This window comes from Petaurus breviceps, unplaced genomic scaffold (assembly GCF_028583685.1).
Source record: "Petaurus breviceps papuanus isolate PSGF00001 unplaced genomic scaffold, PetGlider_PUasm1.0 37, whole genome shotgun sequence".
NCBI classification, from domain to species: domain Eukaryota; kingdom Metazoa; phylum Chordata; class Mammalia; order Diprotodontia; family Petauridae; genus Petaurus; species Petaurus breviceps.
In genome coordinates, this window is record NW_027186296.1 from 53,845,095 (window position 1) to 53,871,780 (window position 26,686).

The window sequence follows — 26,686 nt, forward strand, 5'->3', positions numbered from 1 at the left end:
ATATTAAATAAATCCATCTTTCTCCCTATTACCTCCAGGATCAAATAGAAAATCCCCTGTTTGACTTTTAAAGTCCTTACAATTGGCCCCCTTCCTACTTTCCAAGTCTTCTTGTACCTTCCTTCCATCCACATACTCTATGATCTAGTGATTCTGACCTCATTAGTTCACACATAAGACATTCTATCTCTCAATTGCAATTTTCTTAGCTGTTCCCCACATCACTGAGTATGCTCTCTCTCCTTGTCTCAGCCTCCTCTCTTCCTGGCTTCCTTCAAGTTTCACCCCAAATCCCACATTTTTCAAGAAATTATTTCCTAGTCCTCTTTATACTTAGTGCTTTCCTCCTGAGATGATCTCCAATTTATCCTGCAAACATCTTGTTTGTACATAATTGTTTGCACACTGCCCTCCCCATAAGATTCTGTGCTTCTTTAGAGTCAGATTTGCCTTTCTTTGTATCTCCAGTGTAACTCATAGAAGGCACTTAATAAATGCTTGTTGACTTGTTGATTTGATCCAAGCAAAATAAAGACTATCTTACCCAAACAGGACTGGTTCTCTCTCTCTCTCTCTCTCTCTCTCTCTCTCTCTCTCTCTCTCATTTTATTTTATTTTTTGAATTGCATTTTGTCAAATCTTACAAAAATGTGTTCAATACATAACTGCATTAGATAGATCTTTGAGATGGTTTCTTTTATTAACTTGTATAAATGCCATCTGGTCATTCCCAAATTAGACATCTATACATTTAGATAGGCAAGTTTCCACATGTGAATTAAAATATAAAATTTGATATAAAGTGAAATGAACTTAAAAAACTAGTCTGGGGATTTAAAAAACCTTATTTTGGGATGCATAATCCAATGATGTTGCCCTTGTCTAAAAGACATGGATCTAATTTTCTTATATTTTTTTCCTTACAAACCAATTTATGAATCATAAACACATTCAGTCTTGTTACATTGTAGTCAAACTTGGTTTTTCATTTTCATTTTGATGCCATCATCTAGCTTGATCCTTTATCAAATTGCCCTATTTCATAAAGGCAAATCTACCCTTAAAAGCCACAATGGAGGATAGTTAAAAGGATGTAATTAAGATTCTGAAGTCAATTCCAAGATGAATTCCAAAAATGTTGTGAGCAACCACAGTCCATTAACACAAAGTACATAGCTTCCTTTTATTTCTTTGAAAGGGCATAGACTCATTTACAAATATAAATTCTGTCCATTCATTATGAGTTCTGTTGCTTTATGGTCACATTTTGTATAATTATTAGAGCCATAGTATGACACCTAACTTAATTCATTGTTTACATATTGAAACACAAGGCCATTCATCTGGTCCTATGCTAGTGAACACTATTGTCAAATGTTTGATAAATGCATACCTATTCAATTCACAGGTAGGAGGATCTAGGTAAGAGTCAGGATTCAAAAATCTTGAGAAGCTAAACATCAAGTCACGATTTTTAAAATGAAAATGTAATTGAGGTTAATGTCAAATTCATAAGCACAAATTGGGAGAGATCATAGTTAGATAGCAGTTTGATAAAAAGGAAAAGAAAAAAAGAATTGTGGGTTTTAGTGGATTGTGAACTCAGCTTGGTATGAGTGAATAGTTTGATTTTGCAACATTTCTAACATCTAATGTGATTATAAGCTTCAATAAGAGAGGTATTGATGTTCAAGAATGGATAGATTATACTCCTGATATACTCTGCCTTGGTGAGGCCACATCTGAAATATTCTATTTAGCTTCCGTTGATGCTTTGTAGTCAGGTCATTGATAAGCATTAGGGAATTTAGAGGAAAGTAACTGAGATAATGAAATAATGCTACCTAAGGATCAGATGAAGGAACAAAGGATGTTTTGCCTCCTAAAGAGTAATCTTTATGAGGTGAAGGATGGGAGAGCATTATAGCATTAGAGCCATCTTTAAGACTTTGAAGGGTTGTCATAAGGAAGAAAAATGAGATTTGTTCTGTTTGACCCTAGAATGAAGAATTAGGAATATAAGAGAGAGGAGGAAAAGAAGTTAAAGTAGTCTTGAAGTAAGAGGAAAACACCTTACTCACAATTAGAGCAATCTAAAAGTGCAATGGGTAACTTTAAGGGGGAGTAGATTCCCTTATGTTGGAGGCCTTTAAGCAAATCTTAGGTGGCCATTTGTCATGTAGGTTTTAGAAATGATTACTGATTAAGAAGTTGTATTAGGTGAACTTTGAGGTCCCTTCAGTTTTGAAATTCTGTTTTCTCTTTTCCATGAAAATACATAAAGGGAGAATCTGAAGGTCAGAAAAAATAGAGCCAGAATTCTCTGCCTTTTGGTGGGGATAGTCAATTTGAGGAGCAACTAGGTGGTATAGTGAATGGAGTACTGGGTCTCGAGTCATGGAGACACATCTTCCTGAGTTCAACTCTGACTTCATACACTTGCTAACTGTGTGACCTTGGGCAAGTCACTTAATGCTGTTTGCCTCACTTTCCTCTCTGTAAAATGATCTGGAAAAGGAAATGGCAAACCACTCTCGTTTTTCTTCCAAGAAAACCCCAAACTGTCATGAGGAGTCAGACACAATTGAAAACAATTGTGCAACAAAAGTCATTTAGAAATATGCCTTCTGAAATGTATAAAAAGAACAGAAACTCAGATTTAAGTCTTTGATAAAAATCTTATAAGCAAGGTTTTCCTCAGTTAGGGGTGCAATGGTCAATGTCCTGGAATTGGTGTTAGGAAAAGCTGCGTTCAAATCCTGTTTAGATAATTACTAGTTCCTCTTCTATAAAATGAAATTAATAATAATATTTACTTCACAGGGCTGTTGTGAGGATCAACAAAGTGTATTAAAACTCTGGAAATATTATAGCATTATATAAATGTTATCATTTATCATTATTTCTCTGAAAACGGGTAAAGATGACAGGGTATACTTCTAAAGCCACTAAAAGAACCCCACTATCCATAGACATGAATTTCAAAGTTGGGCAACACCAGGAGAATACAGTTTGCCAGCACATCATACCTCTAAACTTTCTTTTATATTAATAAGTCATTGTGCCTGCTTGGAAAGCCAAAGATTGATTCTTAATAGAAAAAAAATAAGTAAAACTGGTTCCTAAATCAATCTCTTCATTGTCAACCTGTTGATCTATTTACTACTATTTATCATTTTACCAGTATATAAAGTTTCAGGTCTGAAACACAACAGAAAGAGAAACACTAATAACTACTTTCCTTCTTTCTATTGTGATAGTTGGATTCATCCCTGAGAAGCTACATTAAGGTTTCTATGACAACAAAGTAATCCACAGGTGGGAGGTGATGGGACACCTATGACACTGGAGTTATAATTCCCAAGTTCATTGTCATTGCTTGATTCGCTGGCATGAATTGTGTGCATCAAAAATCATAACAAACTAGGATAGAAATGTACCCCAAGCTGGGCTAATTGCTGAACTAGCAGCTATGTTTACCAACAGCAAACATTTGGAGGCACATTTGCAAGGTCAGTTTATCAGGATCTGCTCCACTTGGTGTCAGATGTGCTATTATTATTAAAAACACTGAAGTCCCTTGCTTATGGAGGTCAGGAAACCTGAACAGCTTTTCCTGAATTTTATAATTTGTGAGAATGTGGGTATAAGGGGTTGCACAAATTTCTCCCCAATGGGATTTCTGCAGCCCATACAGATCAATCACCTTTATTTATCTGAGGGCCTGACACAGCCCCAGAATAGGCCATGCAAGTTTCCTGCCAACATGACTTGGGAGGTTGAAGTTATTTCCCAGCCCCTTTGTACTCACAGCCTCTGCACTCCAGCTGCCATCAAGAGGACCAATTAGTGCCACTAGTGGTTTGCATCATGTGGACACTTGTCAACAAGCAAATAGGACCATGACCTCCAAATTGTTTAGCAGAGGGTCCCTAATGGCTGTCAGGTTGGAGCCATTTGTGAACGAATAGTGTCAAAATGCAGGGGTGGGGGGGGAGAAGGGGAAGCTTAAGTCTTTCTTTTGCTTTACTTGTCAAGATCTGATTAAGCTTAAAAATGGAAATGCCACAAATGACCCAGATTTTTGGTGATTTGGGACTATTAAAATAGGTTTGAGTCTCCAACATCTATGCTCTCAGTTAATATACAAGCCTACTCAACATGTATTGAGCACTTGAATTTCCCCAGCACTACCACTATGCTATAAATGGATATATATATATATATACACATATATACACGTACTTATGTATTCTTAATGCTTATGTGTATGTATACATATACATATAATACATACCTACCCATATGTACATGTTTATGCATATTTTCATATGACTATGCACATATGAATGCACACATTAAAATATGTATTCCCTGCTATAAAGAACTCCCTAGATGAGGAAACTTTGTTTATAATACACACTGATTTTTCTACAATTTATAGTTGTTTATTTTTTTTTACAATTTCTAGTATTAGAGAATTACCAATGTAGGTTTAAATAATTTACCTAGGATTATAAGGCCAGTATATGTTGGAGATAAAATTTATGCTCAGGGCTGCCTGGCCAACTATCTAGCACTATGTCATGCTCTGCTTGTGTGTACAACTCAATATCTATGCATATGTGTGTGTGTGTGTGTGTGTCCATATGAGTGTATTCAGTCTTTACAGAGATACAATGATATTGAGTAACCTGGCCAAAAGAGAAGAGCACATTTGTTGCCACTGAGTTTGGATTAATAATCAGCCTGAGCCATTAACCCACCCTGCTTTTTCAGTTCCTTTCTAGGGCAAAAGAGAAAATCTCATTAGAATGCAAAGGCTGGGCTAATAGCTGGTCTGTGTTCCTCCTTTCCAAGTGGACCTGGCTATTTTCATTAATAGGGCAAACAGGGGTATGATTACCTGAATTACCTACACAGTTGCAGCCTTTGACACAGACAAATGGGATGCTGCTCTGCACAGAGAACATACCATTTTGGAGGAATTGTATTCTGTGGCCAGCATCTGTGTCCTATTAAAATGAAGTTAGTTCTTAAGAAAATGAAACAGGTTAACAATAAACTTTGGTGGCCTTGGTGTGGCAGATTGAGGTCCAATCTTCATTGTTAAATAGGGATCATCTTGCATAGCCTCTGCTTTTTAGATTTCAGTAGGGAGCAGTATCATGATTCACACTTTATTCTCAAGAAACAGTGAACATGTGCTTTTATTAAACATTAGGTGTGGCTTGTCTATTTCTCTGCATCTAGAAATATACATATTGACAACATAGTCTGTCCTCTCCCTGGTTTATATCAGCTTTGTCCTTAGGGTTAGCTTTTACCCCTTGCTCTTTCTGGTCTTCAAACCCTTTGGGCTTTCTGCAGAATTAATTGTGTGCAGCTGGGGCTATCTTTTCCTCTCCATCCACCCCAATGAGACAAAGGAACATTTGCTTCTTTCATATTTTCAAAGTCTTCCTATCTCTTCCTTTTGGATTTGTGGTTATCATGACCACATCATTTCTGACCCTGCCCACAAATTACCTTAGTGACCTCCAACATCCTAGAGATTAACTTTTAATCTGTTCTGAATTTTCTCTTAGCCTTGAAAATAGTTATATTCATTTAAGCCAAAGTACCTAAAATCTCTTCCATTTTTGACACCAGATGATGAAGAAGGTCCACGTTTCTAACAATCTTTGCTTCTTTTAGGGAGTGGCCTCCAATGCTATTTAAAAATTGCATTTTCTTTGTCATAAAAAAGACAAATATTAATTGCTATCATAGGTATAGATTTGATATTGGGCTTTGTCATAGTAGTTACCAATATGTCTTTAATATCCTGTTTATTTCTTCTATGTCTTACAGTAGAAGAGAAACTTTTCTGGCTAAAGAGTTTCCCCTTTCTTAAATTTGCTCCCCTAAATAATGAAGATTACTAAGAATTTTGTTTTATTTGCAAATTATTTCCAGTTGGTACTATTGTATATAAAAAGCCTGTGTAGTTTGCAGGTTCACAACATCAAGCGTTTAGCAAATGTGGAATAAACTCAACTAGGTATCAATTTCCTAGGGGGTTCTAAAGTATATAGAAGAATTCATATAAGGGGAATTTCATTTTTATAACTGATTTTGTTTGCATTTCGAATATTCGAATATTTCTAATATAGGTACCTAACATTTTAGTTATTCTGATTACATGCCAAAAGAATGGTTTGTTTTTGTTTTGTATATAAGAGGTAGGAGGTGTTTGTTTACCAAAGGCAAAGGGAAGTAAGTGAAGTAGACTATAGTACAAAGGGATTTTGAAAAAAAAAAGCATTAAATTGTTTTTCTCATAAATTTGTGTAGATGAGTAAGAAATTCAATTACAAAATCATTCAATCTATTTGTTGGGAAAATATCAACCTATTATGAACTATGGGAGTTAGAAACTCAAGATGGCAGAGTCAGTGGCAGCAAACAACCAAATTCTCATTCAACTATCTCAGCAAAAATTGGAGACAAAGGGTACTAAATGAAGTAATTATCAAGAAATCTAAAGAGAAAACATTAAGTATACTTTTCCAGCCCAGGTCACACAAAGAGACAACTGGAAACCAAGGGATATTAGGGAAAGCATCCAGTGAGAAAAATAGTAGTCTCTCAGTAGGTTGATCAGCAGTGAGCTGGAAAACATGGAGTATATATATATATATACCTTAGTAGAACAAAAATCTAAAGACAAGTACTCTGAAAGTAGACACAGCTTGATGGCCTGAGCAGCTTCTGAGATCCTTGAATAAGCACCTCAGTTTCTGAAGGGATATTGGAAGAATTTGAGATAGTACAAAATCAGGCACAAATAAAGTTCAACTATTTCTTCAAGAAGTTTATAAATCCTGGCTCTGACACAAAGTGCCACTTCAGGAAGTAAAGGTCGAAAATGAGTAAACAAAAGAAGACACCAATGATACCGTGTTTCCCCGATTTAATAAGACACTGTCTTATTATTTTTTTGGACAGAAAAACACCAGAGGGCTTATTTTCAGGGGAGGGCTTATTTTAATGAACATTGACAGCAATTTTAATAAACAGGTAAATGTGAACAAAAAAATGTACCTTTATTCAATAATGAATTCAATAAAGAACAGGATGATGCGCTCACTGCTGCAGCTCTGATTGGATGCAGCTCAGAGCGCGGTGTGTGTTTCACCAGGGGGTAGGGGGACGGTGCATACAGAGGGTACCGTAATGTAGTGTGTAGCGCAGGGGATCACCTTCACTACAGTGGCAATCTCAATAGGGCTTATTTTCGGGTGAGGGCTTATTTTAGAGGAATCTTACACAGTAAGGGGAGGGCTTATTTTCGGGATAGGTCTTATTATTGGGGAAACATGGTAGAGAAGAACTGTGGATACAGCCATACAAAGGAAATAAATTCAGAACATAATGTAAAACATCTAAAAAGGAAATCCTTAAATTAAAATGCAACTTGAGCACAAGTTCTAGCAGAATTCCTGGAAGAAATAAGTTGAGAGTTAAGAATGATACTATAAATTAATTAAGAAATCTAAAGAAAAAATTAGGTGAATAAATAGCTGATTAGTATAGGAGGTAGAAAACCTTATGCAAGTGATACTCAAATCTAGAACTGACTAAATAGAAAGAAATAGTAGAACAAAAGTACAAAGATTGGGAAAATAAAGAAAAGAGGAAGTTTATATCCTATGTGGATGAAAAATATGATAAAGGGGGTGGTTAGGTGGCACAGTGAATAGAGCACCAGCCCTGGAGTCAGGAGGATCTGAGTTCAAATATAGCCTCAGACACTTAACACAAACAGAAAACTAGCCATGTGACCTTGGGTAAGTCACTTAATCCTAATTGCCTTACCTTCCCCTCTGCAAAAAAAGAAAAAAAAATATGATAAAGGAGAGGAAATTTAAGAGTCATCAGACTATCTGAAAACCAAGACCTGCATATCAAATTTCAACAAACCATGAAAGAAAACTTCCTCAAGCTATTAGAAGCAGGTGACAAAGTGAGAAAGAATATTCAAGTTATCTTAAGAAACCTTATAACAAAAATTTTTAGAAATGACATAACCAAAATCCAGAGCTTCCAGGATGAAGAGAAAATACTTCAATACTTCAAGTTTCTGGAAAGAAAGAGGTCAACCATTCAGGGACCCACAGTCAGGATCACATAAGACTTAGCAGCTACCACCTTAAAAGACAGCAGAGTCTGGAATATGACATTCCAAAAGACAAAAGATAAAAGCTTATAGTCAAGAGTAATGAACCTCCCTATGGCTAAGGGGGAGGGGCCAGAGGAGGGGGCAGGAAAAGGGGGGGTAAGAAAATGGAAAGAGAGGAAGCAGATATGCAGCTTCCTGTAGTGGAGAGACCTCAAAGTTGTCTATAAGAGATATGCCAGCCTCTACTTCTGCTGCGCCATTGAGGGCCAAGATAATGAGCTCATCACACTGGAACTGATCCACCGATATGTGGAGCTCCTGGACAAATATTTTGGCAGTGTATGTGAATTGGACATCATCTTCAATTTTGAGAAGGCCTACTTCATCTTGGATGAATTTCTGATGGGTGGTGATGTCCAGGATACCTCTAAGAAAAGTGTGCTAAAGGCCATAGAACAAACAGATCTACTACAGGAGGAAGATGAGTCACCTAGAAGTGTCCTGGAGGAGATGGGTTTGGCATAGCTTCCCATCCCAATGGGAGATATATTGCAGGGTTGCCATGCCTTGGCAGACATGGCTGGTTGCTTCAAAGTCCAACACATTCAGATTCCTTTTCCCTGTGGAATACCTTTCCCCTACTCTCTCAGTTTCTCTTGGAGAGAGTTGTGGATTGGAATCCTTCAAACATTCCTTCTTTCTCTGATTCCCATCACTTTCTGTTCCTTCACTTTTTCCAGTTGATATTTGAGAAATTGAATGGGTATAGAAAGACCATGACCAAGAAGAGAGAGGTTATAGTGTATGTTTCTCTCTCTTTTCCCATCCTGAGAACTGACTTCACCCAAACCTTATTTCATTCTCACATATGCTGTAAATATATAAATATGTCAGGTTAAATGGAAATTGTTTTTAGCCCTCCACCTACCCAAAGAAAAATAACATACCTCCATTTCCTTCCCCTCCCTACTCTTATCAGCCAGGCCTTCATCCTTTCCTAGGGAAGGGAATCTCTAGTATATTAAGGAGAGGTGTCTCTTTCCTTACATCTCTCACCCCTACCCCCCTCTCAGGGTGGGTTTGAACTGTAGGAAAGAACATAGCTAATTTTTAAAGTCATATGACTTTGAGAGAAGGGATACAGGAATGCTTGGGCCTGTTGGGAACATAGTGAAACCCCAAATGCTCTAAATTAGGGGGAGAAAGGGAAGAAGGGTGTTTATCTGTCTCTCCTTTCTTCCTGAAATAAAAGGACTGTCATTTCTGGAAAAAAAAAAAAGAGTAATGAATCTGGTAAAACTGATACAATCCTTTAGTGGAAAAAAAATGGATCTTTAATGAAATAGAGGAACCTCTAACCATTCCTGATGAAAAAAAAAACAGAGAAAAAAAGAAAATTTGAAACACAAACACAGCGGTCAATATAAACAGAAGAGATTAAAGCATTTAAAGTTTGCTATTTTAATATGATGAAAATACAATTATTTTCACTTAAAATATGATAGAATCATATTAACATAATTAAACATAATGTCTCTGACAAAGGACTTATTTCTAAAATATACAGAGAATTGAGTCAAATTTATAAGAATACAAGTCATTCCCCAATTGATAAATGATGAAAGGACAGGAACAGGCAATTTTTAGAGAAAGAAATTAAAGATATGTATAAGCACATGAAGAAATGATCTAAATCACTATTGATTAGAGAAATGCAAATCAAAACAACTCTGAGGTACCACATCTTACCAGTCAGATTGGCTAAGATGAAAAAACAGGAAAATGACAAATGCTGGAGAGGATGTGGGCAAATTGGAACACTAATGCATTGCTGGTGGAGTTCTGAACTGATCCAGCCTTTCTGGAGAGCAATCTGGAGTTATGCCCAACGGGCTATAAATACTTTCATATCCTTTGACCCAGCAATACCACTCCTAGGGTTATATCCCAAAGAGATCATAGAAGTGGGAGGAAGACCAATATGTACAAAAATGTTTATAGCAGCTCTTTTTGTGGTGGCAAAGAATTGGAAATTAAGGGGGTGCCCATCAATTGGGGAATGGCTGAACAAGTTGTGGTATATGCATGTTATGGAATACTATTGTGCTATAAGAAATGAGGAGCAGATGGTCTTCATGTTTACCTGGAGAGGCTTATATGAACTGATGCTGAGTGAGAAGAGTATAACCAGGAGAAATTTGTACACAATTACAGACACAATGTATGTGTGATGACCAACATTGATAGACTGGACTCTTCACAGCAATGCAGTGATATAAGTCAATCCCAAAAGACTCATGATGGAGAGAAATATGTGCATCCAGAGAAAGAACTAGAAAGAACTGGGTTTATATCCAGGTGGAAGCAAAATACCTGATCTTTTTCCTTCTCTTGTTTGGTTTTATGCCCTCTTTACCTTTTTTCATTCCATCTGATACAATCCATCTTTATAACCTAACTAATGTATAATGTGAAAGTATTTACAGATCCTATACTTGACTATGCCACCATGGGTGGGGGGGGAGGGAGGGGGACAAAATGTGAAACTCAAGGAATTGTGGAATTGAATCCTGTAAACTAAAAGGAACCAAACAAACAAACAAAAACATAATTAAAATAAACATATTAACGTAACTAATCATAAACATAAACTGAACTGTTTAGTGTTGATTTAGATCTTCTTATATAGAGTGATAGCTGCAGAGAGCTTTATCTGCATCTTGAAAAATGCTCACATTATCATACAATGGACCTAGTATAGTTGAAGGACCTGGAATCAAAAATCAGTAATGCTTTAAGTGAGATACAGTTGTCTACACATTAGTTTTCAACATTTGCTCTAAAATTAGTATTATGATATGATATGATATAATTTGATATGATATGGTATGATATAATATGATTAATATAATGTGATATAATATATGATATGATTAATATAACAGTGCACTATAATATGATCAATGTAATATAATAAATAATAAATAAAATAGATGAATAGTTTTGAAAAATAGGTTTAATTTTGCTAAAGAGCTAGAAGTGATTTAGAGTGTGGCAATTTCAATAAACAGGAATTTTGAATTAATTTAAAATATGCTTCTACATTGCTTCCCAACAAAATGTTTAGGTGATCTTTAGATACTTTAAAACCAGGTGCTTTTCTTTCTTAGAAATGTAAGTTCTAGAATCCATCCATCTACTCAATAAATCTATGTCACCTACATTAAAAATTAATGTATCCACCTTCTTTGATTATATTCTTCAAAACATCCGTATATTTAGCTATACTGGTCTCATCCTTATCTATTCTGGCCACTTTTCTGGCAATTTTAACATTAGGTAACAACTTGATTTTTAAAGCAATTGAACCAGCCATTTGGAGTAAAAGTTCATTATCTACTTCATTTCTATTTTCTTTCCCTGCTTTAAGGAAATTTGGAATTTTTTATCTGCAAGACTACTCTGCTAAGTAGAATGCAATTCTGATTGCAATCTTTAATCTACAGAGCTAATGTAACATGTTGTTCTTTTAATTGCAATAGCTGAAATAATTTTACCCTTTTATTTTTCCTGTGTTTTATATTTAATACCTTATATTCAGTCATGTTGATATCTTGTCCTATTTTACATTTACAATGATCACATTCATGCAAGTGGATTATATCAATTTTTTCTAACATAATTAAAATGTTTTTTGCACTGGTAGTATTTCCATCTGAAATATTCCTCCTTTTTCCTTTTTGTTAAAAGTTATTTTAAAAAGCACAGCTTTTGGTAATATGGTGCACAGCAGAACAGTAATCCACATGTGACAGACAGCTGCATACTGAGAAAGTTAAAAACTTATCCTGCCTCATGAACATTGTTTTAGTTGAATTTGACTCATATAAAATGGAACCTGCTATCATTTTCTAATTATTTATAAACCAAATTTTGTATTATTTGAATTGACATTAATCTTGATCTAATTTTAAGCCACCAGCACTGATCACATTATTTTTTAAATTCATTCATTTCATTCTTTTTTTTTTTTTCACATTCTGTCCTTTGTAAAGAAGGGAAAATGTGATGAGTGGAATTAGAATGAGAGGATAGGATGGAGGTAAATAAAGAACTTCTGATCATAATTATCAACATGAATGTGATGAGCTCATTCCTCTGCCCCACAAATGGGCATGATGTTGTAGAGTTACACAATAGGCTGTTTATAAGAAACACATTTGAAACATAAAGATTTATGCAGAATTTAAATAAGGTGGTTATGAGAAACTATTATGGATCAAGTGAACTAAAAAATATCAGGAATATTCCTGGATATCAGGATATCAGACAAGACAATAGTAAAAAGAGAAAAACAGGGAAACTACATGATGCTTAAAGTAAAATAGAAAAGTAGTTCATAATGGTTTTTTTTTCTTAAAGCACTAAGATGTATAGCATCTAAATATTTTGAAGAAAATTTTACTGATTTATGGGGAGAAATAGATGAAAACTATAATAATAAGAGACTCAGTATGTACCTTTTACAACAAAACAAATCCAATAAATTAACCAAAAAAGGGCTTGAATGAAAGTTGATAAAGTGAGATATGTTGTTTATTTTGTGATTACTAAATGGAAATATAAAGGATTGTATATATTTCTCATTTGTGCATGGTGACTTTATAGAAATTGACCTTGCATTAGAGCATAAAAACCTCATAAACAAAAGTAGAAACATCATATGAAATCTTTAGCAACCACAGTTTCATTAAAATATATGTTCAGAAAGTGGACTTTAAATAAATGATGAAGTTAATTGGACATGAAATCCACTGTAGAACAAAGACCATGAGGACAGCACTCAATATTTATACTGAATCATATGACTTTGAAAGCATTGAAAGCTTATGGGTCTCTAACCTGAACTATTCCAGAGATCATTGAAAAACACAATATTCAATAATATGAGAAAGCAGAAATAAGAGGAAACAATAGAGAACAAAATATGAACCAGATATCACCTCCAGAAGTACAAAACATCTAGATATATCTCAAAAACTAAAGTTAGAAATCAAGGAAGAAATAAAAAAGAACTTCTGCATAAAGTTATTATGGTGATAAGGCATCTCAAAATACATACCCAGAAGAACAAAATCACTCCACACTATCTAAAAGAAGACCACCAAGATAAACACAGCTTGGGCAGAAGTTCAAATAGATTTACTGGAAGAAATGAAGCAACAGATATTTTTAAACAATTAAATGTTTTTTTAAATGAAATTATTGTGATTGCATAAGAATTTGTAAAAGAAATTAAAACTGTCAAACAAAGAATCAGAAGAGAATTGAATAGTTTCTCATGAGATGTACAAAACATGACCCAAACAACCTATTCTTTGAAAATTAAAATAGACCAAGTAGAAGTTAATGACTCTATGAAACAAGAAATACTAAATAGTTAAAAGGCTGAAAAAAAATGGAAGACAATGTAAAGCATCTCACAGAAAAAAACACCTGATCTGACCCAGATCAAGGAGAGACTAAACTCTCATTGGATTGATTGAAAGGCATCACTGTGAAAAGAGTTAACTCATAATATTTTAATAAATTCTAAAAGAAAGCTTCCCACATCTCTTAGAGGCAGAGGATAAGGTAGAATCAATTAATCACCTCCTAAAAGAAATCTTCAAATGAAAACTCCCAGGAACATTATAGCCAAAATCTAGAGGTGTTAAGCAAAAATAAATGAATGAAGTACAACCAATCAGAAAGAAGGAATTAAAACCCCAAGGTGTCACTGTCAAGATTACACAAGTTTTAGCAGCCATCATGTGATAGAACAGGTAGTTTGGAAAATGACATTCCAGAAGACAAAAGATACAGATTTACAAGCAAGAATAATTCAGTAAAAAAGAGTATAGTCCTTCAGGGGAAAAAATGGATCTTTAATGAAGTAGAGGAATTCTCCAAGCATTCCAATTTAAAAGACTAGAGTTAATAGAAACTCTGAAACAGGAGTCTAGAGAAACATAAAAATGTAAATATGAGAGAATAACTATAAATAACAAATTGCTTACATTAAACCTCTAACTTGCTACTGATTAGTGATATGAAAAACAACTCTAAGATACCACCTCATACCTATCAGATTGGATAATATGACAGAAAAGGAAAATGAGTGCTGGAGAGTGTGTAGAAAAATTAGGACACTAATGCACTGTTGGTGGAATTGTAACCTAGTCCATCCATTCTGGAGAACAATTTGGAACTTCAGCCAAAGGGCTATTAAACTATGCATACTCTTTGAGCCAGCAATACCACTACTAGATCTGTGTACTAAGAAGATCAAAGAAAAGGGATAATGACACATTTGCACAAAAATATTTATATCAGCTTTTTTTGCTGTGGCAAAGAATCAGAAATTGAGAAGGTTCCCATCAATTGGGGAATGACTTGAACAAGTTGTGGTATTTTATTATCATGGAATACTATTGTAATGAGCAGGATGGTTTCAGAAAAACCTGGGAAGACTTGTGGAACTCATGCAAAGAAAGTGAGTAGGACCAGGAGATCATTATATTCAGTAACAGTAATTTTGCAAGAATAATCAACTGTGAAATACCTAACTACTTTCCAGGGGTGGGAAACCTGTGGCCTTGAGGCCATATATGGCCTTCTAAGTCCTTGGGTTCAGCCTTTTGACTGAGTCCAAGTTTTACAGAACAAAACTTTTTATTATTAAAGGGATTTGTTTTGTGATGTTTGGATTCAGTCAAAGGGCTGTACTTGAGGACCAGGTTACCCACCCATGATTCTAGACAATGATCCAAAACAATTCCAAAAGATTCATGATGAAAAAATGCTATGTGCCTTCAGAGAGAGACATGAAGAACTCTGAATGCAGATTATAGTATATATTTTTAAACTTTATTTTTGTTGCTTTCTTCTGTGCTTTCTTTTGCAACATGGCTAATGTGGAAATCTGTTTGGAGTCACCTCACATTCATAATTCATATAAGATTGTTCTTCTCAAAGAACAAGAGGGACTAGAGAGAGGGAAAAATTAGGAACTCAAATATTTTAAAAGGTGAATGATTAATTTTTATATGTAATAGAGAAATGTTTAGTGAAATAAAAATATAATAAAATTTATTTTTAAAATAGTTATCACAATAAATACAAATACTATACAATATAAAATTTAAAAAAAAAGAAAGTCTATACAGTGATAAATATAATGGACCAATATTCCTAATGCATCTTAATGGAAAAAAATTCAATAAAATATTAGCAAGGAGACTATAGCAACATATCACAAAGATTGTAAGCCATGACCAAGTTGAATTTATACCAATGATATCAAATTGGATATATATTAGCAACACTATAATCATAATTAACAATGTTGATAACAATAACAAAAATCATGCAATTATGTCAATAGATGCAGAAAAAATATTTTGTCAAGATGCATCACTCATTCTTAAACACTGAAAACACTACAAAGAACAGTAACAAATTGACCTTTACACAATATAAGTACTACTATCAAAGCCAAGAGCAAGCATCATATTAAATGGAAATAAACTACAAGTCTTTCCAATAAAATCAGAGGTAAAGCAAGGATGTAAATGATCACTGTTGCTGTTTGATATAGCAAGAGATACAAGCTATAGCATTAAGACAAGAAAAAGAAATTAAGAGGCTAAGCACAGGCAAAGAAGACACAAAATTATTATTATTTATAGATGTGATGGTTCACTTGAAACACTCTAGAGAGTCGATTAAAATTAATTGAAATATTTAATAGACTCAGAGAAGTTAATCATATAAAATAAAGTCACAGAAATCATCAAGGTTGTTGTTTTTCCCAACAAAAATATAACAAGATCTAGAAAGAGAATCTGTATTTAACATAAATACAGAATGTATAAAATGTTTGTGTTGCTATCTGACGATACACCCACACCCACACACAAACACAAACACAGGTACTATATGAATATCACTATAAAACCCTCTTTACCCAAAGACAGATTTTAATTATTGGAAAAAAATTAATTGTCCATGTGTAGGCCAGGTCAAAATAAAGAAACATTACAATACTACTTAAGTGGATTTAGTTATTCAGTGTTATAACACTCATTCTAACAAGGAGTCACTTTATAGATCTAGGGAAAAAATCATCAAAAGGAACAAAATGTTAAGAATCTCAAGAGGGGCAGCCAGGTTTCTCAGTGAGAATAGTGCGGGCCCTGGAGTCAGGAGGACCTGAGTTTGGATCCGACCTCAGACACTTAACACACACACACACACACACACACACACACACACACACACAACCTAGCTGTGTGACCTTGGGCAAGTTACTTAACCCCAATTGCCCTCCAAAAAGCAAAAAAAAAAATCTCAAGAAAAATAAGGACATAATTGGAAGGTAATAGTACTAGATCTCACTATACTACAAAACAAAAATTATAAAATGATTTTGTCTTCATTAAAAATAAAGTAGTTAATCAAGAAAAATTATTAGATACACAACATGTGTAGCAATCAAGCCTTGTAGCCTAGTATTTAATTAACTCAAAGATTCTAGGTAATAGTGTAAGAACTCATTCTTCTTGAAGAAGAAAAAAAAATACATTGAAAACTGGAAAACATTCTGGCAAATACCTGTATAGATCAACATCTCTTAGTTCTATACCAAAATAAACTCTGAATGACACATATCCTAGACATCATAAACAAATTAAAGGAACAAGAAAGAAGCTACCTTTTACAACTAGGAAGAGAGGAATAATTCATGACCAAACACAGTGATAGAATCACAGTAGATAAAATGAAAATGTTTCAGTTACACAAATGTAAAAATTTTTGCACAAACAAATCAATCTTGCTAAAATTAGAAGAGAAGCAATTTACCAGGGAAAAATCTTGGCATTAAATTTCTCTTATAAATGTTTCATTTTTAAGACATATAGGGAAATGATTTCAATTTATAAAAATGCAACTATTCCTCAATTTGTAAATGCTTAAAGGTTATGAAGATCCATTTTTTAGAGGAAAAAATCCAAGCTATCAATAAATATATTTTTAAAAGCTTCTAAATCACTAACAAAGACAAATGAAAACCACTCTGAGGTTCTATCTCAGACTCATCAGACCAGCAAAGTTGGTTTAAAAATAACAAAAACAAATACCAAATGCTGCAGGAACTGTGAAGAAAATAGGCATATTCATGCATTTTTGGTGGAGTTGTGAACTAGTCCAGGCATTCTGAAAAAAAAAATTGAAACTGTAATGAAAAATCATTAAACTGTGTATACCTTCCAGCTCAGTGATACTACTAGAGCTAAATCCCAAAGAAATTAGAAGAGAAGAAACAATCCTATATTTATAAAAATATATTTATTAACTCTTTTAGAGCTGGTTGAGATCAAATAAAGGAGTTGCTCATTAGTGGAGGAATGAAGGCACTGATTTAAAAGACCAATGAAATTAAAAAAGATGAGTTAAGAATAATTAAGAAGAATTAAATGAGAACAATTGACACAAAACAACAATATTGTAAAGAAAAACAGCTTTGAAGGCTTAAAAATTTTTATCAATACAATGAATGACCACAATTCCAGAGGCCTCATAATGAAACATTTTATCCGCTTCCTGACAGAGAAGCAATAGACTCAAGGTGCAGGTTGAAATACATATTTTTGGACATACTTAGATTTTGACTATTTTGCTTATTACATTTTTTCTAGCAAGATAAAGTTGGGATTTTTATTAATTGGAAAAAAATTAAATAAAAAAGTAGTTAGTTGAAAGTTAATAGAGATTCATAATCATATGCAATCATCCTTTTATGTTCTAATGTGTGTGTATATTTTTCCTTGTTATTCAGTTGTTTCAGTTTTGTTTGACTCTTTGCCATCCCTCTTTAGGGTTTTCTTGGCAAAGATACTGGAGTGGTTTTCCATTTCCTTCACCAGTTCATTTATAGATGAGGAAATGAGGCAAACAGGATTACTTGCCTAGTGTCACACAGGTAGTAAGTGTCTGAGGCTGTATTTGAACTTAGGAAGATGAGCCTTCTTGACTCCAGACCTGGAGCTCTAACCACTGCTCAACCTAGTTGATGCATGTGTATGTATCTACATCTACGCACACATACATATATGTATGTAAACATAGGCATATAATATGTATATATAAAACACACACATATACTACATACACACAATGTTATTTTTCATTTTGGCATTTGTTGAGTGTTGAGTTGAAAAAAAATTTAAAAGCTGTTCAAGCTATAAGAGAAATGCTCCATGATTATGTATTTAAACATCAAATCACATTATTGGATCTTTACATGAGTTTTCCAAAGTTTTACCTTAGTGAACAGTTTTGCTTACCTGTGGAGTTCTTGTGTTTTTTTTATTATGTTTGCCATGACCTTTTCTTTCTGTTCTCTTACCTGCATCAAATAGCATCCTAATTATACTGGCATTCTTGTATTTCAATAGTTTCTAACGCATTTAAATATGACAACTTTTAAGAAATTGAGAAAACTGGCCTTTAATCAATCAATCAACAAGCATTTTTAAGTGCCGATTGTGTTAGGCCCTGAGGAAACAAAAGATGAAAGAATAAAAGAGTCCCAGACTTTCTGGGTTTCAGATTATATTCTACTGGAAGCAATAACATTTAGACAAAAAAGAAATATCAGTAAATATTTCAAATGGAATTCATCATATATTCACTATAATCCCTCCTCATACCCAGGCTTCTCTATTTCTGTCAAGGGCACAAACAGTTTTCTAGCAATCCAAGTTTGCAACAACTGAGTCATCCTCCACTATTACTCTTTTTCATCCTACATCTTCATGAGTTGCTGTCTTTTTATTTCTAACTCCTCACTCCTCCTTTTCTCTTCACTCATCCAGTGATCACACTAATTCAGGCCCTTCTCATCTCTTACCTGGACTATTACAACAGACAGTTTCTTAAGTCTTCTTCCTTCCTTTAGTCTTTTCCCTTTCAAATGCATCTTCTAAAATGCTAATAACAGGGACTTTGCTATTCTACAAGTGTAATCACTTTACTTCCTTGATCACTATATTCTAGTGGCTTCTAATTACCTCCACCATAACCTGACTCCAAACAAACTTTCTCATCTTATATTGTTCTATTTCCTGTGCTCTGTGAGTCAGCATCATTAGCTTTCTGCTATTGCCTACAGAAAACAAACTCTAGGCCTTTGCACTGACTTTTCTCCATCCCAGGATGTAGTTATTTCTCCCGTCCTCCTTAGAATCCCTACTTTCCTCCAGAAATTCATTAAATTGCCATCTACTATGATTTCTCCCAGCTATTAGTCTCCTATTCCAAATTACCTTTAATTTATTCTTCATACACTTAATCTGTTTATACTTTAATATGTACATTGTTGTCCTTAATAAAATGTCACGTTTAAGAATCAGCAAGAAATTCTATTTAACTGGATTGTACAGTGGGCGAAGGAGAGCAATGTGTAATTAGCCTGGAAGGGTAGTCTGTAATCACATAGAAAAAGCCAAATAAAAGGGTTTGTGAAGGTGATAGTGAACCACTAAAGTATACTCATCAGAGGAATTGTATAGTCTTATGAGGAATATCTCCTTGGTACCTAGACATTGGATGGATTGCAGAGAAGAGAGAGCAATATAGGGAGACCAGTTAAGAGGTACATAGTCATGGTGAGAGAGGATAAAGGCTTGAGTTTGGGTAGTGCTTTTTTTAAGTATAGAAAGGGATTGGAAAAAAGAAAGGCAATGAAGATCTGAACAACTCTGAAGTTCTATTAACTCAAAATCTATTGCACATTTTGGGAGGAAAAGAAGAAATGTTTCTATTCCAACTACTTGAGAATTGCCTCAAGGTCTATTCTTGAGTATTTGTGGAAAGAGATGTCCCTGAATATAAACTTTCCATCTGAACCAGAAATAAGAAAAAATGGAAACTGATATTTTGTGACATTTGATGCCATCTGACATAATGATATATTGTGCCACAAATGACCTGATGTGTCATTGACACTGTAAAATGCAGTCGATCATTGGTATTACTGGTTTCCAAATGAGACACTAGAAATATTGATGGATCTGAGGTTCAGATTCATCTCAAGTTTTAGATTAAAAAATATCCAACTAAACCTAACTGTTAGCTCAGTCCTATTATATTTCAGATCGTCACAATTCATCAGACCTGTCAGGCACCATTGTGGTGTCTGTTCTATATTAATGTACAATGGAACTAACTGGGGGGAGCAAATAATGTCTGTTATTCTCCCACATTGGAATGAGCCTCCTAAACAGAGTGGAAGCACACTCTGAAGATACAAGGAAACAATCCAGCTATTAAGTCAGGAATCAGTTATCACGTGGCATAATTATCATTACAATTCAAAGGACCTTACACTTCAAATATCTGAATAATAAAATTATTTCAAAGCCCCTCCATTGCTCCCCATATATATATATACATATATATATATATGTATATTTGAAATAATAGCTAAAACAATAAATTCCAAGAAAAGTAAACAAAATCTTTATTGAATTTTTTGTAACATATTTTAAACTACATTTAAAATAACCATATATTCTAGAACAAAATTCATAAGACATTTCAAGAGAATATGGCTTTTGGGTTAATATAATACATTCACCATATTTTAAAAATGAGGAAAGTTAGGTCCAGAATGATTTGGATAAGATCATTTAGGCAATGTCATGCTATAGTGGAAAAACAGCAACAACAAAAACAACAACATTGGGTCATGAGTTCAGAGGAGCCAGATTTAAATCTCCAATTCTGCCATTTCATGTAGATGCCCTTGGAAAAGCCACTTGTCTGCTCTGGGTTTCAATATGTGTTATTTAAATGTATCTTGCAAATACCCTGCTAGGTCCTGTAATGCCAGTGCAATATTTACAGGACCACCCATGACTATAAATAGTCCCATATAGTGCTCGATTGCAAAATATGACAAACTCTCCATATAGAGGACAAAACCAAAGCATTTATTTAGACGTCAGAAAACCAAATCCCAATACCAGGAAACTGAATCCATCAAAGCAACATAAAATTTAATGCACCACAAGGTAGCGGAGAACCATGCCATCCTTTAGCCTTCCCACAAACCAATATAAGATCAATATTTTCTCACAAACTTCTCTATCTTCTTGCCTAAGCTCCCCTCTCTCCCACTGTCTCTCTGGCTCTCACTCTCAGCTTCCTGTGGCTCTGCTCTATCCTTCAGCAAACTCCTCCCACTACAGGCTCTATGTGACTACATTCGGTGTAGTGAAAATTCTGGGCAGAATTTTCTTTCATAACAGAGAAGATCTTCAAATTCTCCCTAGGTTTATTAAGGGGCAGGGAAGATCTTCAAATGCCCAGTCCCCTTACAGCTCCTATGTATGATACAATATTTATATTAGACATGATTTCTAATTTCATGGATTTCATAGAATGATAGGAAGATAGGACACAGATAGAACTATGATAAGTGTATTAGGAGGTTGAGAAACAAAGTAATATGAAAGGTAAAAAGGGGAAGGTTGTGGTTGAATACAGGAATCAGATAGACTCATAGGATCGATAGAATGTGAGTTCTACTTAAAGGATGGGGAGAAATTCAACAATTAAAGATAGAGAAGGGGAAAATTCCAAGTATTAGGAACAACTTAATCAAAATCAAGGAGGTGGGATTCATAGGAGATAGAAAGTAATTTAGTCTGACTGGATTATAGTCTGGTGGACCAGAGTGACATGAGATCAGTCTGGTAACAAGTTTGAGGTGGATTATGTTGGGCCTTAAATGCCAGGTAAAGGAGTTTTAAACTTTACTTAGTAGTCAAAAGGAATCACTGAAGATTTTTCGGCAGAGAAGTAATATGACAAAATCTAGTGATACATTATTTTTTATAAAGTTGAGAGAATGTAACCCGAAAATTATAAGATGCTGAATTTGAGTTCAATTCTTTTAAACATGTTTTTGTTTTTAACATTCATTTAAAAAATGAGTTTCATATTCTCTTTCCCTCCCTTCTATCTCTCACCCATTGAGAAGAAAAGCAATATAACAATTATGCGAAGTCATAAAAACATACTTCCATATTAGTCATGTTGCAAATAAAGCAAGAAAAATAATGTGGAAAAAAAAAAAGTTTGCTTCTTCCTGCACTTAGAGTTCAACAGTTATCACTCTGGAGGATAGTATTTTTAACCATAGGTCATTTGGAATTGTTTTGGATTGTTGTCTTGACCAGAGTGGCTATGTCTTTCACAGCTGATCATCATATAATATTGTTTTTACTGTGTACAGTGTTCTCCTGGTTCTGTTGAGTGTAATTCTTTGCAAAACTATAGAAAGCATTATTAGAGAGTTAATGAATATCTAGAAAACAAAGCAATGAATACAAAACACTAGTGTGGCTTCACCTAGAATAAGTCATACCAGACTAATGTTATTTACTTTTCTGACAGAATTTTTTTTTTAGCAAAGCATGTAATAAGGCATCCAACTATTTGGAAATGAAGGAGAGACATGGAGTAGATGATATAATTAGAGGAATTTGGAACTGAAAAAATAGCTGGACTGGACTGAAAGAGAAGTTACTGATAGTTCTATGATAAATTGAAAGGAGATCTGTGGAGCACTACTGGGGATCTGTGCTTATGCCTATAATGTTAATATTTTTATCAATGATTTGGATTTAATAATAAAAAATTTATCAAATTTACAAGTGACATAAATCTAGGAATGTAACTAACATACTGGATGATAGAATACCAAAATATCTTGTCAGGCTAGAAAATTAGACTTAAATTGCTCACAATGGAACTTACTATGGACAGTTGTAAAGATTTACACTGAGGTTCAATGAATCAATTTCACAAGCACAAGATGAGAGAAGCATGACTACACATACATACACACACACATATATTTGGGCAAACACAATGTGGGAATTTAAAATTTGTTTTTCTTGACCAAGATAGTTGTTACACAAGATTGATTTTTCTATTTTTCCTACAATGGGATAAGTAATGGAAGGTAGAGAAAATATATTTCTGTTAATTAAATTAAAAATTTAAAATAGAGAAGTGTAGGGTACTAAATATATGCTCCATACAAAATTGCATATGCTTTCAGATGAGTAACTATATGAGTAGTTTCATTTAATTGCTTTACTTTGCTCTCACAGAATAGGGGTAATCTGTAAATGTTTGTAAAGCAAAACCAAAACACCTCAATGAAACTTTTAAAAAGAAAAATGTGAGTGGCATTTAGAAATCTAATGTAATCTTGGTAGGCAGTAAGAGAGTCCATAACTTCCACAAATTAGAAGGCAATAATCTCTGTACTCTGCCTCCACATTGGGAGTATTATTTTAAGGTGGGAAACTAGATTTTACAATAGGTTTTGATAAACAAGAAAGAATCCACAGGAGGGAAACCAGGACCTTGAGTCCATGTCATATGAGATGCATTTGAAGGAAGTAGAGGTCTTTAGTTTTGAGAATACACAGCTCAAGGATGTGCAATGGACCTTCATCAGGCTCTACAGGGACCTTTGCTTAGTTGCAATTCACATACATCAAGATATCAAAGTGTCTCTAAGGTGGCAGCAAATAGGAAAATAAATTATGTAAGAAAAGAAGATTGTAAAATAGGGGAGGGAAAACGTTCAGAGACAGGCCGCACCAAATTAAGTTGACGCTCTTTATACAATTGCCCAAGCAACCCATGAGTTGGTAGGATATCTTGAATTTAGGGGGATAAATGCATTTTGAAGAAAGGACATTGTTGCTTTTCTGACCTGGTAAGACCCTATGGTTCTACATTTTGTTTGTCTCTATTCAGGCTGGCTAGAGATGTTTCATAACTTTAAAGGTTTTTAAGCAACAGCTGTTTGAGAACTTGTCAGATGGGCAATAACAAACATTTATTTGTTTCTGGAGTAGATTAAATGGCTCCCATGTTTCTTCCAATTCTCAAAGTTGGTGATTCAGGCAGTTTGAGGAATGGCATAGTAGAGACATAAAGGTAATAGCAATTCTGGTCACTCCAGTTTTAGCCACATTTTCTTTATTTCCCTGACATAAAAGCAGGCAACCAGTCAAGGAGCACTTGAGTAAATTTGAATAAGGAGCGATGCAGTTTAAAACCAATTCAAATATACCTTATGCTTCAAAAAATCAATTTAATTTTGTTTCCTTATTTTATCATCCATTGTAGTTTCTATTTACATTTTTAACATACATTTGGATAACATATTTTACTCAGTATGGAAGCAGGGCAGTATAGCTGTCCTCTAGAGAATTGAAAGTTACACAATTCGTTGGAGGAAGTATAAGAGGGTATGACTTATTCGTTCTTTTACTCTTTCTTTGGCCACTTACTCTTTCTAAAATCTTTACTAGAGGATAATCTGTCTGAAATCTGAAGTGGTTACTTGAAATATATATTTTTTTAATTGCCCTACTTGTGAAATGAGAAAGTTGAAGTTTAAAACCATCAAATATAATGGTCAAAATTGGTTTGCCAAGAGTAGTGCAGGACAACCCGTCTCATCCCCCTGCCTGGATGTGCATATGTGCATGTAACCTACATGTTCTCTGACCTCAAGGAAACTTGCATAAAATCAGGGGTATAAGCCAGGCTTTAGTTCTATGCGGGGGCCATGTGGGAAGCCATTTCTACAATTTGTGACCAAATGATAAAATACATACGAGGGATATTTGAATCACGCAGTCATAACTTAAATGTCTGTATTGTATATTGCCCTTGTCTATAACTGTGTAATGTAATGAAAGATAATGAATATTTTGTTAATTATACTTTCAAAGAACATATAATTACAGCAAAGTACAAGGATTATAAAGAAAAAGTTAATTTTCCTCTGTTCAAATTTTAGAAATAACCCACCGACTATATCAGTTCCTTTCCTATGGAGCTACTCTTTGTGATATATTGAAGTTGAGATGAATTAGAAAAACATGTGAAATTACAAAATACTTATTTGAATGTAAGAGTATGTTACATAATTGCTATTGGTTATGTCTTTGCTTCCTCTATGCTTCATTAGGTAGCTTTTATTTTATGTCTCTACTATGCCATTCCTCAAACTGCCTGAATCACCAACTTTGAGAATTGGAAGAAACATGGGAGCCATCTAATCTACTCCAGAAACAAAATAATGATTGGCCCCTTCTTCCTCTCCCCCCTCCCCCAATCATCAACTCTTGAGTCAAGTGGTGATCAGCTCTCTGGTGATGGGGCTTGGATGACATATATATTTAATATTATACAGTCTGTACTGAAGATTTTCTTTGCTTGGTAGGCTCTACTATAACCTTTAACAACTCTGGTGAAAGCATTGAAGTAGCATGTTGGCGGAGGAAGTAATCATGCAAAAATTTAGGTTTGGAAGAAATGTTTTCTGTTTCAACTAAAATGAATAAACGACTTTTTATATAATGGCTATCAATATACACATGCAGTGATCTTGTATTTTGCTTATTTATTTATTTATTTTTTGCTGATAATTTTAAAGCATGCAAGGCAGATTTTGATAAACCAGTGTCAAAAATGTTTAGTCTGAACAACACATAAGGAAAAATAGTACTTTTAGGTATTATAAGAGAACAATGGGGAAAAAAAAACAGAAAATCTTATTCCCCATATGATTTTATTGCTCCCTATTTCAGGGATAGGACACTTACAATAATTTTCCTTTATAACAGCATTATAAGTAAAATGAATTGTGGTATAAATGTAAATAAAACAATATTTTTTCTAGTTTAAGAGAAATACATGACATCACTCTAGTCCAAATTGTACCATTCAGGTATTTTTAAAGATAATGTTGCAGTCTGAAATAAGAATTAGGATGCTATAACTTTAACATAACTCTGAAGACTTTAAGATTTCAGATAATCTATAATGTATACACAATATCAGTCTGTATTCTAAAGGTCATACAAATTCATGACCTTATTAGAAAGCATGTTCAAAAAGGACAATTACCATGCCTGTATATAAAATAGACCCTGCTGGGAAACTATCTTTTAACTCTTCTTGAATCTAGAAATGTTTTATGTCATTTTATGTTTGAGGGTGAAAAGTACATCCTTTTTTGTCTCCAAATAACATGCCATTCACATGCTTCTTCATATCCAGTGTGTCATTTTTTTTGTCTTAAATTTTGGTGAATTGTTGTCATTCTAGGTATGATAATGAATGTAGCTGAGAAGCAAAATCAGACCCTCATTGACAGTATAAATCAGGGGTTCTTAATTTATTTTGTGCCCTGGTATCCTTTGATAGTCTAGTGTATCATTCGTACCTCTTCTTAGAATATTTTAAATGCATAAATTAAAAAACCATGCAGTTATAAAGGAAACTAATTATATTGAAATAAATTTATCAAAATATTAAAAGCACAACGTCAAGAAGTCTAGATTAAGGTTCCACCCCATATACCAAGTGTAAGGTAAT

The 26,686-nt window shown here is 34.1% G+C and overlaps 1 long non-coding RNA gene across 1 annotated transcript; it reads left to right on the forward strand.

Moving 5' to 3' along the window:
• The first annotated feature begins 8,351 nt into the window (after positions 1–8,351).
• On the forward strand, positions 8,352–9,443 carry LOC138168561 (uncharacterized). The gene is made up of 2 exons (XR_011170135.1): positions 8,352–8,758; positions 9,171–9,443. It is a non-coding gene; the product is annotated as an uncharacterized lncRNA (long non-coding RNA).
• Positions 9,444–26,686: the final 17,243 nt, after the last annotated feature.